This window comes from Passer domesticus, chromosome 1, assembly GCF_036417665.1.
Source record: "Passer domesticus isolate bPasDom1 chromosome 1, bPasDom1.hap1, whole genome shotgun sequence".
NCBI lineage: Eukaryota > Metazoa > Chordata > Aves > Passeriformes > Passeridae > Passer > Passer domesticus.
The window spans coordinates 81,865,809-81,878,317 of NC_087474.1; positions in this window are offsets into that span (position 1 = coordinate 81,865,809).

Below are 12,509 nucleotides of genomic sequence, written 5' to 3' on the forward strand. Positions count from 1 at the left end.
AGCATTCTTGGGAAGGAAGGCCCACGGCTGCTGTAAGCTCTGTTTCGTTAGAATTGGGGGACACTGGCACTTGCAAAATGGTCCCTTGTCAGGGGGGCAAACACAGGCCTGGGAACCTGACTGAATACACTGTTAGGGTGAATACTTCCCAAAGTGAACCTGGAAAAACCTTATTGGTGCATTCTGAATGCATGAGTCTTGTTACGCTTCCAAACTTGAGCAAACAGGTTTACACATTTCTGACCACACTACCTGTTCTCTGGCCGGAGAAAAGTCCGTCTAGGTACATATGAAATGTCTGAAATGTTCTTTCTATTTGCAAGAAGAAAAGATACAGAAATACTCTCATTATCCACTGAATCTTGCCAGATGAAACCAGAGGGATAAATAGCAAATACTTGACTGCAATAAAAATAACTTGCTCATTTAACTAAAAAGTTGTTTATGCATTTGATTGGAGAAAAATAACATTACCTCAGAGAATTTGTAGTATTAATTATGCTGTGACTTTTTTATTTTAACATTTCTAACAAGAAAACCATTTTGCTTCAAATGCATTATGAGTGTTGTCTATGGTAACTCAATTTTGGTCAAGCTGTAAAACTACAAAATCATGTTGAATACAATTAAAACAAAGTTATTCTGCTTACAATAGTTTAACCCTCAAGCTAGTTGTTTTCTATTTTTGAATTCAAATTAGTCCTGAGAAGATTCACAGGCATATGTCACAGCTTGAGAATCAAATCATATGGGAAAAATATCAAGGAAAGAAAAATCTACTAAAGGAAAATCCATAAAAACATCTAAGCTTTGTATAATTAAACTTGCTTCATTGAAAAACAGGGAAACAAACAACAATCTCTAAAAAAGTCAGGTTCTTTTTAATATAAGTAGGTGGATGGAAAAAACAGGAACTGAAAAAATGGTAGAGGTGCAAGAAAAACATAATAGATTTTACAGTGAAACTCTATATTATAAATGGTTATTTTTTTACTATCATGGCCAATTCATAGAGGAAGTTCTCTGGAAACTTCAGAATTCACTCATATTTTCATTTTCCTTTCACTTCACTAAATAGCTCTCAAGAATTTATATTAAACAAATACTGTTGGACATAAGAGTACTAGAATGGGTCATTCCATGAGAAACAAGAATCATGATGATTTATTGTTTCAGATTATTAATCTATCTTTTTACTCTGTCTTTTACTTTCTGTTCTTTCAGTGCTGCTATGATTTTGAGTCACTGTTTGCATCTCTTTCGCGATTTAGTTTTGCCGTTCTTAGCAAACTACAATTCAAGAGGAAGCTTTCTCCTATGGTTTAACACTGTTGAACAAACAAAAGCCTCTACTTGGAAAGAGACTGCAAAATCAAGTTGTATTTCTAACCAAATAATTAGAAGTGTTATATCTACTAAAAACTGCTTTATTACTGTACAAGAACCTAAAAAAAGGACGCACTAGTGAAACAAAAAATTGAAAGGGGTAGGATGTTGGTGTAAGCAGGGTCAGCTGATGTTTAGAAAATTACTGAAGGTCAAGATCAGTCATGATACTCTTCAGTTCATGATCATGGAAACTGAGGAAGAGTCAAATGTGTACGAGGGAATGAAACCACTATTCATTTTTTCAAGGTTTGATAAGAAATGATCATAGAACCATAAAATGGTTTGGTTTGGAAAGATCCTCTAGGTCCAAGTCCCTGCCATGGGAAGGGATGATTCCCACTAGACGATGTTGCCCAGATATTGGAGTGAAAACATTGCACTGCATACTACAGATAGCAATCTGTCATTTTTATCTGATCATTTCTTATACAGAACTACACAAGCATTGTGCAGTAATAAATCACATGATCTGCATAACAGGATTATTATTTTTCTTCTGCTGTGACATGAACTGAAATATAAAAAATAGAGCAAATGTTAATAGACACAAAATATTGTGATGTTTCCTGTGTAGTTTCAGGTTTGTTTTGAGAATTCTAGCTTTGGTACCTAATTATCTTAAACTCTATGAGATTTTTTTTCCTATACATGTGACAACTGATGAACTCAGCAGAATTTAAAAAAAAAAAAAAATCTGTGTTGCAATCAAACCACAAAGAAGATGCAGTTCCAGGCCAAAATAAAAAAAAAAAAAATAGAAAGAGGAAGAAGATTTAAAATTAATACATATACATATACTTACATATATATATATATATATATATAAATTAAATTTAATTAAAAAAGTTTTTGAAAAAGGATGCCGGTTTGGCCTTGAAAACCAAGTTTGATCAGTGACACAGTCAAGCATGCATTCCTGATAAGAGAATGGGAAGTTATGGCTACAGTTATACTTTTCAGTACTTAAATACTCCTAGGTCTTAAAAAATTGGGGAAAAAGTTACCTATAAAGTATACATGCTAGTAAAGGTATAATAATAGATTATCTGATGCTATTAATGGTATTACACTGCTAATATCATGACTGTATTGTTAATATACTGTATTTGATCCCAGACAACAGAATATTTTTTGACTTCTTCAGTAATTGAATGTCATGAATCAGTACCTCTGTTCAACTTAATGCAAAAAAATGCAATGCAACTATTTTTCATTTTTCACCTTCTTTTTTTTTTCCTGTTTTTTTTTTTTTTTTTTTTTCATTTTGGTCTTACCAAGCCATTGGACAAGAATCAGTGGGCAGAAACTGATGCACAAGAAGTGCCTCCCAGATAAGAAGATGAACTCCCTCACTGTGCAGGTGGTCGAGCACCGAACAGATTGCCAAGAGAGGTTGTGGAGTCTCCATCACGTGAGATATTCAAGAAATGTCTGGAGACACCCTTGTGCCATGCATAGTGGTGTCTGCATAGTTTTTTCTCTCACATGTTCTCAACCCACTCTTCTCTGACTGCAAGTGTAACTCCTCAATAACTTTTTTTCTTCTCTTCTCTTAAATCTGTTATCACAGAGGTGTTACCAACATTTTTATTTGGTCCAGCCTTTACCAGTGGAACATCTGTCTTTGGAGCTGCTAGACATTGGCTCTGCCAGACATGGAGGAAGTTTCAGGCAGCTTCTCACAGAAGGCACTCCTGTAGTCCCTGCCACCAAAGCGTGTCCGTGAAAAGCAAATACAGTTTGTTGAGATAATTTTCTAATAACAACCCTCTTCTTGTCTAAGAAGCATGAATTATATCAGACAATTTCATAGACGGCTTCAGTCAACACCTTTTTCTCAGGAGAATCATATATTTTTGATTATCCTGATACCAGTATGCAGCTAAAAGAGCTGCCAGAATTAAGAGCTGGTCATGTTCTAGTAGGATCTCTCTGTTCTCCTATTCAGACAACATGCTAAAAGACATCTGTCTCCAGCAGGAAGGGGACAAAGCATTACAAAAGGTATTGTACTCTAAAGCAAATTTATTGCATGGAATGACAGCCCAAAAGGGACTGAATCTTGACTCTGTCAGTTGTTCTGGTTGTGGCTACCTAAATGATGCCATCTGCAATCAGAGTCAAAAAAAAAGTGTCTCTTTGGACTTGGGTTCAGCCACCATTATTCAGCTCAGAAATTCACAGTGAATAGGACTACCTCTGACAAAATTCCACCTACCAGATTCACAAGATTTTCTCAAAGTGAGCTCAGAAACAACTCTCAGCATTACAGACACTATATCATCACCTGTAGCAAAAGCTTCAGCAGTCCAGTCTCCAAAAACAAAAGCTTCATCATCATGAGGTAAAAGACAGCATATTCCATGGCATATGAGACAACAATTAAAAAATATATCAGTTCATACAATTCACCAATATTCAATGCATTTGCAACAGTTCATTGCTGTAGCATAACGAAAAATTTTTGGTCTGAGAGGTTTGACCATGTAATTACCACTCAGGGTATAAAGCAAATCATGCATCTGAGGTTCACTACTTAGCTATTTTCCTGGTTTTATTAGCCCTTGAATTGAACTAAACATGCTGTGTTGTTCACTATAGATTTGAAACTCAGCTTTTAAAAAACATAATCAGAGAAGTCATAAAAATGTTTGATTTCTAAAGCCAAAATCAGCACTTAAATTTTATTAAAGATCTGCTGGGGTTTTGAAACATGGAAGTGGATTTTTCTCTGTGTTAGAGATAATAAATTTACAGGTGTTAAGAGTATGTATGTAAGTTTCCAGAAAAAAAAAAAAAAAAGTTGTGATGAGAAACCTACCCTATAATCACATTAACTATACCAATAGTTTAAATTTATCTTAAGTATGGACTCTTTAAAAGCTAAGGGTTTGGTTTTTTTTTTCTTAAGAGACTGAAATATTAGACCTTCAAGTGCCATTAAACATCAGGTTAACTTCTTCTGAAACAGACACCGAGCAATAGCTTGGTTGAAATACTCATTCTGTACCGAACAATTGCCCTCAATTCCACATCTCCATATGACACCTTCATAAGAAGCAGTAAAGGCCCTGAGGCAAAAGTGAGGGAGCAACTGCATGGTATATCTTGTTTTCTGTACCATGGTGCAAAACATGCACAGCACTTGCAGACAGACATCTATGGAAGCTGATGCAGTTGCACCCAAGGATGGCACTGAGACACTAGCCCAGTGTTTTTCAGAGAGCATCAGCTGATGGCAAGTATCTTTAATATGAATGTTTTCTTTTGCCTGAGCTTCTATGTTATAAGGTAATAATATTTATCTTTTATTTTAGACTCAAAAAGTAATTTTTACATACCTGGTGATTTATGGTGAGGAAGTAATAATATTTGATTTTGCAAACAGAGTTTGCTCTAACCTTTTATCTTATTATTACTCCTCAATACTCCTAAATGCTGGAAAAACTAAAGCACTCTGCCAGGTAGCCACAGTACTGCAACAAAACCAATCCTTCATCACAATAAGAACAAATTATTTCAGAGTATTAAAATTAAAAAAAAATGTAGAATAAAATGGTGACAAAAAGAAACTGACAGTGACTGCTCTGTATCTGTATAAAAACCTTCATAAGAAATCTAATTTTTGCTTTGAACTGTTTGTGCCAGCAGAGAGTCTCTAACTGAAAAACAATGACAGAGAAGGAATAGCTGCTTACTTGGGAGCAGTTGATGTAATTGTCTTGGATGATTCTGCAATTTATCATACAAGTCCAGCCACCAAACTGTCTAGTGCAAATGTGTGAGGATATCTACAGACACATATCACTTACAACAAAGAAAAATAAGACAAAAGCACCGTGCTCCAAAATCTTGGTCCTTATTTCTTCTAGGAGAAACAATTAAATTACCAAACCAACCAAGACAAAATTTCAGGAATGTTTTATATGACTGAAAGGTTGATATCACATGCAGATGCTGTTGAAGACATTTCAGATGTGTGTATTATTTATTTATTTATTTATGTACTACCTGTGAGCATCTGAACTGCAGCATTGTTAACTGGCAATTCTCAACACTACTAGGAAAATGCTGATATAATATTTGCATTAGGAAAACTAAAAGACATTTCTAATATTACCAAATTGCCCTCAGAAGCGTAAGCAAACTAGAACAAAACTGAGCCATTTTACAAGTAATATAAATCCTCCGCCTTAACTACTTTAAGAAAATACTCTTGACACTTTGAAATAGTGTCCATGGGTTTTTTATACTGAAGTCTTCTATCACCTTAAGACCTACAGATAAGATGGTAAAAAGTTCAAATCTAATATAGCTTAAAAAACTCAGTGTTCAAATATTCTTCATTTAAAACCTTTTATTTCTGCTATTGGAAAAGCTGTATTTGATTCATACATTGTTAAAGACTTCATCATCTCTTAATTATGAATTACCAATCAGGTCATGATTGTATGTGGCTTAAACCCAAATACATGCATGTATTTTGCAACACTGTGATCGCATAGCCAGACAAAATTTTGATAAAGTATGAAAGCAAACAGGACAAAGGCAGGTAGATGCAATTGCAGGTAGGAGGCACTCAAGTAATAAAAATTGTCGGGAAAAAAAACTATATAAGCAGAGTTAAAAGTGGCAGAAGTCCAGCTGAACATCCTGGAAGAACAACTGGCAGGACAGAAGCAAACCCAACAAGCTGGTAGACAGACTCCCTTTCACAGGAGGAGCAATAGCATAAAAATATCTGGCATACGACAAATGAAAGAGGCAAGTCTATTCCACTTTCAACTTGTCTCATCAAAGAACTCTCAAGCCTGATCATTCAGATCTCTAAAAGTAAGGACCAACAAGAACTGCAGTCATTATTAAATATGGAATTGTATATTCAATGATAATTTAGAACATATATCTTAAAACTATATGTTTCATATACAGCAATGATGATTAATATTGTGTAAGAATGACCGTGAGTGAGAAGTATATTGTTTGTGGGAGAATTTAGTAAAATTCAGTTTTAAAGTTTAAAACTGGTCTGATTTTTCAGTCTGCAAAACCTTCTATTCCAGAGTTCTCTAATTCCCTATGTGATACATACATCTATTCAGATGTAATACAACATTGATTTCATTGCTACTCAAATATGCAATTTATCCTATGAGCACCACAAACTATGGTAGATTGGCTCAATTTGAAGAATTCCCCAAAATGCGGTATTTGTGGAATTACAGAATTTTTGACTTTTTCATTTCCCACATGGGTCCTTCTGGTGTTCTACTTTAGTTTAAATAAAATTTGTTCTACATACATTCTATGGTAAAGCAATAGGTATATAACAAGACAAGTTGCCCTTAAAAAATTTCCAGAAGTTTCACAATTTTTCTGATACCTTCAAAAAGCATTGCAGCAGAGTGCAGTAGAAACCTAACTACAGCTTCTTCTGTATTAAGTTTGCTATGTGCTAGGCTCTGCCAGAAAAAAAAGTGAACTAGGTAGCCACAGAATTTAAAGAGCTAACAATAGTATTCCTCATAGAAGAGACAGAGGCCAGCTTACAAAAATCAGTATGCAGTGACAAAAGGATCACTCACTGTTTGAGAGTGATCCACCACATCAATACAATGTGCACATCAATACAATCTCTTAAGGAGGTCAGGGTTCTTCTTTTAAGATTGACAGAGTGTGATAGCTTTCAGATATGTTTGGGATGTTGTTGTTCATCTTTTGCATCAATTTATATTTCACTTTTTTGATTTGATAGCTCATTATACTGTTTTCACAATCATTCTGCAAAAATGGAGATTAACTCAATGAAGCAAAAGGCAGGCAAAAAAAACAAGCCTATTTTATGTCTCAGACTGCCTTTCTACTCAGAACTACTTTGGTATCCTTGCCTTAAAACGCTTAGTGCCTCAGGGCTTGTGTTGTCTGAGGCATTATGTCTTATAATCAAGTTTATATCCTCAACAGAAAAGTCTCATCGGAGTGAGAAATGCAATATTTATAACTTTAAAAATTTTACTGGTTCATTAAGCATTTCCAAAATTTATTTCTCTTAAAACTGTTGCTACTGATTGCATTTGTAAAGCACTCCTTTTATGCAGCATTGCAAAGCCTATACTTCTGCTCCTGTAACTATTTAGCAAGTGTGTTACACCATTTTTGCAATATGATCTATTGGGATACATCTGTAATATCTGTTGGAAAATATCTTTCCAACAGATGCACACAGCTCACAGCTGCAATAGTTTTGAAGCCCTGCTCACAAATATTTGATTTCAGATATAAATTTTTAAATCTTCCTCTGATTTCAACAATGCATGTCAAAGCTGATGCACCTCAAGCCTGTAGATCACTGAAATGTCACCATGACTTGTGCACCATAAAGTAGTCCCATGAATTTCTGTGACAAGAGTGATGCCAGTTGTTCTAGGTTCAGAAATGCCAAAGTTGTTTCACCAAGCTCTCCTTTTCCATGTTGCTTTTACTCATGCTTCAGTGTAACCGTGTTTCCCACCATGGTCTTCTGGGCAATTACCTCACAAACAGAAACCACAATTAGATTTTATGCTTCCTACAAATAACACTGGGGAAAATTAATGCATACTGAACTCAGATGAGCTACATACTTTTCTGTTGGATTCAAAAGATCTTGGAACTCAGCAGGGAACACACCAATTATTTCAAACTAAACCTGCGTATTGCATAAACTGTAGTGTTAAATGTATGGCAAATATGAATCTACTCCCTTTCTCTAGAGGCTGATATTCAGACAGTATCTTCATGTGATGTTAATATTTCTGTCCTTCAAAGACATTGCCAGTACCTTCAGGCAAAAAGGGGGAAACAAAGATCTATTAATATTTATTTTTTATTTTTAGCAAAAGCATTTGTGTTGTGGAGAAAAATATTAGCCTTATTATGCATCATAAAAGAAAAGGAAACTTCAATTCCTCTTAAAGGCAATAACTCTAAGTAACTGAATGTTGAAATGCGTTTTTTCCTTACATGCTAATAAGTCTAACTGAATATGCTTGAGGGTTTTTTTAGCTCTAGGCCCCTAAGCAGATTTTTTTCCAGTATCTGCAGAGTCCATTGGCTGTCTGTTACAGTTATAATATGTTCGATATTTTAAATTTTCACTGCACAAAGAGTTCCTGCAGTTTGTTGATCTTTCCAACCAAGATATTAAGGTCTCTTAACAGGCTTTTTAAGGATGTTTTAAACACCTAAAAGATTTTCTAAAGAAAGGTGCTGAACGAAAAAAAAAACCAAAAACCCAATCCAAAACAAAACAAAACAAAACAAAACAAAACAAAACAAAATCCCCAACAAAAAAATAAAACAAAACAAAAAGAAAAAATAACAGAAATAAGTGAAAATTAATATCTAGTAGTTAAGGTATGAAACAGTTTCATCAGTAGCAGAGTTTTTAAACTGTAGTTACAAATAAAATAGATGGAATAGAGTGTCAACAAACATAAGAATATGATCATCACTGAAAAGAATCACTAGACAAAAATTTTGTACCACCCATTTTACAACTCACTTAGCAGATGTGATTGTTCACCCCCTCAGCATAAAAGATGGAGCATTTACTCTTCAGGTGTAATTTTCTCTGAAAACAGCACTCTTGCTCACTATTGAATTAACCATTTCACATTTCACCGAGGCACATTATATCATGAAGGGAATAAAAAAATAATATTCTGCTGTTTGACACACAATATAATTACCTGTTTGTAAGATCTTTATCAATGTCTCAAAGCACCCACAATACAAGCAATTAAAGAAAGGATTAACTGTGATTCAATGTTGCTTTTTCATCTCATAAGAAACTTGTGCAGAAAACTTAGTCTTTAACACAGAAGTTAGCTGTCCTTTTCAGTGTATCCAAGAAAGGAACGTGTTACTGCAAGTGTGTGAAGGGTTCACAGATCAAATCTCCATAAATATTCTTGTTGTTTACTTACATAAGCATTTGTTAGGACTTAATAGAACAAGGGAAAATGGCCTGAAGTTGTGCGAAGATATCTTCAAGTTTTATATAACAGGCTTCCAAAGAGAGTGGTGGAATCACCATTCCTGGAAGTGTTCAAAAACAAGTAGATGTGGCCATTTGTAATATAGTTTTAGTGGACATGGTGGTATTTGTTTGAAAACTAGGCTCATTGATCTTGGAGGTCTTTCCCAACTTTAGTGATTCTATGATTTTACACTTTACAGTCAAAGACAAATAATATCTCCTAAGCTAGGCCTGAAGCTGTGCAGTCCATACATGTAACATGAGTTCAAATACTCATGAGTTTCAAAGTTTCACACTGGTAGTATCACCATATCTTCAGACATGGCTAAGAACTATTAAAAAGAACAAGGAAGCATTTCTTAATCTCTCTAGAGTCCAGCAAGGTACAATAACATAAATCTACTCAGGGAGAAATAGTCAACAGGCAAAAGCAAGCAGACTGCAAAGTTGTCAGATATTTACGTGGAAGACAGTCTGACAGAGACAGATAGGAGTAGTACACCTGTCAAAATGAATTTAACTCAGAATCTTCCTTAGATAAGGTCAAGGCAGCTCAAAGGGACAAGGAATATAATTAATTCAGCAGTTCAAATAGACTGCATGGTTGTTCAGTCATAATGAATAAAGAGATTAGATACAGGGTCCAGGTGCTACCTGTCCACAACAGACGTCCAAGTACCTCATTTGGCTGAGACAGTATCAAAAGTCAGAGTTTTCTTCTGGCTACCTACCCAGAAATGGCTGGAAGGCAATTGAAGATATTAGCATAGAGACCATTAAAGTATATCACCCAAGAATGACATGTCTTGCCCATTATAAAAAGAAGCTTGGGTAGACATTTAACATCATTAAATAACTGTTTAAGTCACTTATATTACTCTGAATACACATTCGTAAAAATACAGACTTTGCCTATAGAAATCACTGCTGGATTTTTAGAGACTTTCTAGAGAGAAATAAACTGCTCTTGCCCAAGTACAATGTGCAAAAATGTTGCAGACTATTATGTTAGATTAGGTAATAAAAGCCCATCTGCACACCTAAAAAGGATCCTTACCCTGGCTGCTCTCAAGTCCATCAGAGGAACCATCAGCCTGTATCAGGTCCATCTTCAGAAACTGAGAGGCACATAGATTCACAGTGGGAGGCAGGAAGAAAATATGGATCTAGACAAAGGGATATCCTCTTTAGACCCCTCTTATGGGTCCAGAAGATCCTCAGCCCCATTTTGCAGATGTGAAACCCATCATGAGTCAAGCAGAAAGGGTCCTGCCAGCCGAAGGGGTGATGCTTCCTGGGTGAATGGGACATATACAGACATTGCACAGGACACAGTATGGGATAATAGGAGATGGAGCAAAAGGCAGGGAAAGGGATGGATTCAGGCAATTTGGGAAGGAAAAAGCGTGTGGAAAATAGAGGGGTAAGGGATAAAAGGGCTGATTGCTTGAAAATAAATAATGTATGATCACTTCACTTTTTTAGCCACATCCTGCACTTGAACAGTTTAATCTGGTCATACTTCTTATTGACTTTCTTTATAATTCTCTTCCTGTGTGCATGTGTGTTCTGGAGGGTCTGAGTGCAGTAATTGTGCAGACCACAGGTTGAAGGTCTGTAATGTCAGCAACTGCATCTGTAATACCAGCAACTTGAGAGACTAGAATTAGGAATTTCTAGCCCAAAAACTGGAGGTTCCTGGGACATAGGGACCTGTGCATCCGCAGCACCAGCAAGTGAAATGACAGAACGATTGGGTGCCACCATCTGGACTGGGAACACAAGTTGATCGGCCTACATGCCAGCTGAAGATGGAGTGACGATTCCAGCCATAGGGATGAGACCAGTGTCAGAGCTGACAAGCCCATGTGGCCAGCAACTGCAGCAACATGGAAGTTCTAACAAGAAATAAAATGGACCAGCTGGCAGGTATGCGATGCAGCCTGGGGGCCAAGGAGGGACGTGTGTCTTTCCAGTTAGGAGCATGTCCAATCCATGAAGTTAACCATAGCCCTGTATGTATGTGTCGTGGTTTGGCCCGGAAATGTGTTTTTGGAAAGGTCTAAGTCGGGCCAATCAGGGGCCAAATTCAAAATTGGCATTTAAGGTGGCCACTAAGGGTTTGGATACGCCTCTGAGAACACACGGGGGTTAAAAGCAGGAGATTCCCAGAGAACTTCCTCTTTGGGAATCCGGCGTGGGTGAGTAAGGTCCGACCTCTCCCCTGCCCAGCTGCGTCTGGGTGGGGGAGGGGGAGGCCATGACAAGGAGGAGGCCGGGAGCCCCAAAAGGTGCAGAGGTGGAGGAGAACATGCAGGGATTGATGAGACTTGAGATGTCTGGGCAGCCCCCCCCCGGAGAGAGGGACAGAGATTGTGCTGGCAACTCAGCCGGCCAGAAGCGGGGGATGCGTCGAGAGAAGGTGCCCGGCAGATGTGGGAGTCCTTGGGCAGGCAGAGTTGAAGATTTTAACCCCTTTGTAGACTAATAGAAACCTTACAAATACTGAATCCTCCTGAATCAGGATGAGGTGAGAGAGAGATGAGAGATGGGCAAGCGTGAGGAAAGCTGGAAGAGAGAAGAATCCTGAGTGGAAGAGATGATGGAGTGGCCTTGGGCTGGACTCTTTCTTGTATAGCCATGGACAGACCCGTGTTTTTTTTTCCCTGTGACCCAGAGACTGTATTTAGGGGGAGGCAACACCCGGGAGTCAAGAGTGAAGCAGCGGCGTGAACAGAGACGGCTGAAGGGGGTGTGGGATGCCCTCTGTCTCCACGGAGAGGAAGATCTCTGTTCATGAGGCCCCTCGGCCCCAGGGGGTGAAATTTGGGGGGGACTGGTGTCCCAAGAGTTGAGAGACTGCTGTTTCTGGAAGTGGGTGGAGCATCTTTAAACGGGGAGCCCTAAAGGCAGTCCTGGCCCGTGTCCAGTGGTGAGAGCACTGGACATGGGGGGGGAGAAGTCAGGAGGGCTGATGTTCTTTGGGTGGGGCCATGGATGACGCGGAAGCACAGGAGGTTTCAATTGTGCTTCCGGGGGAGGCCCATGAGGCAAGGGGGGACTCCTCTCTCCCTGATGGATTTGAGGGTTGATAATTTGA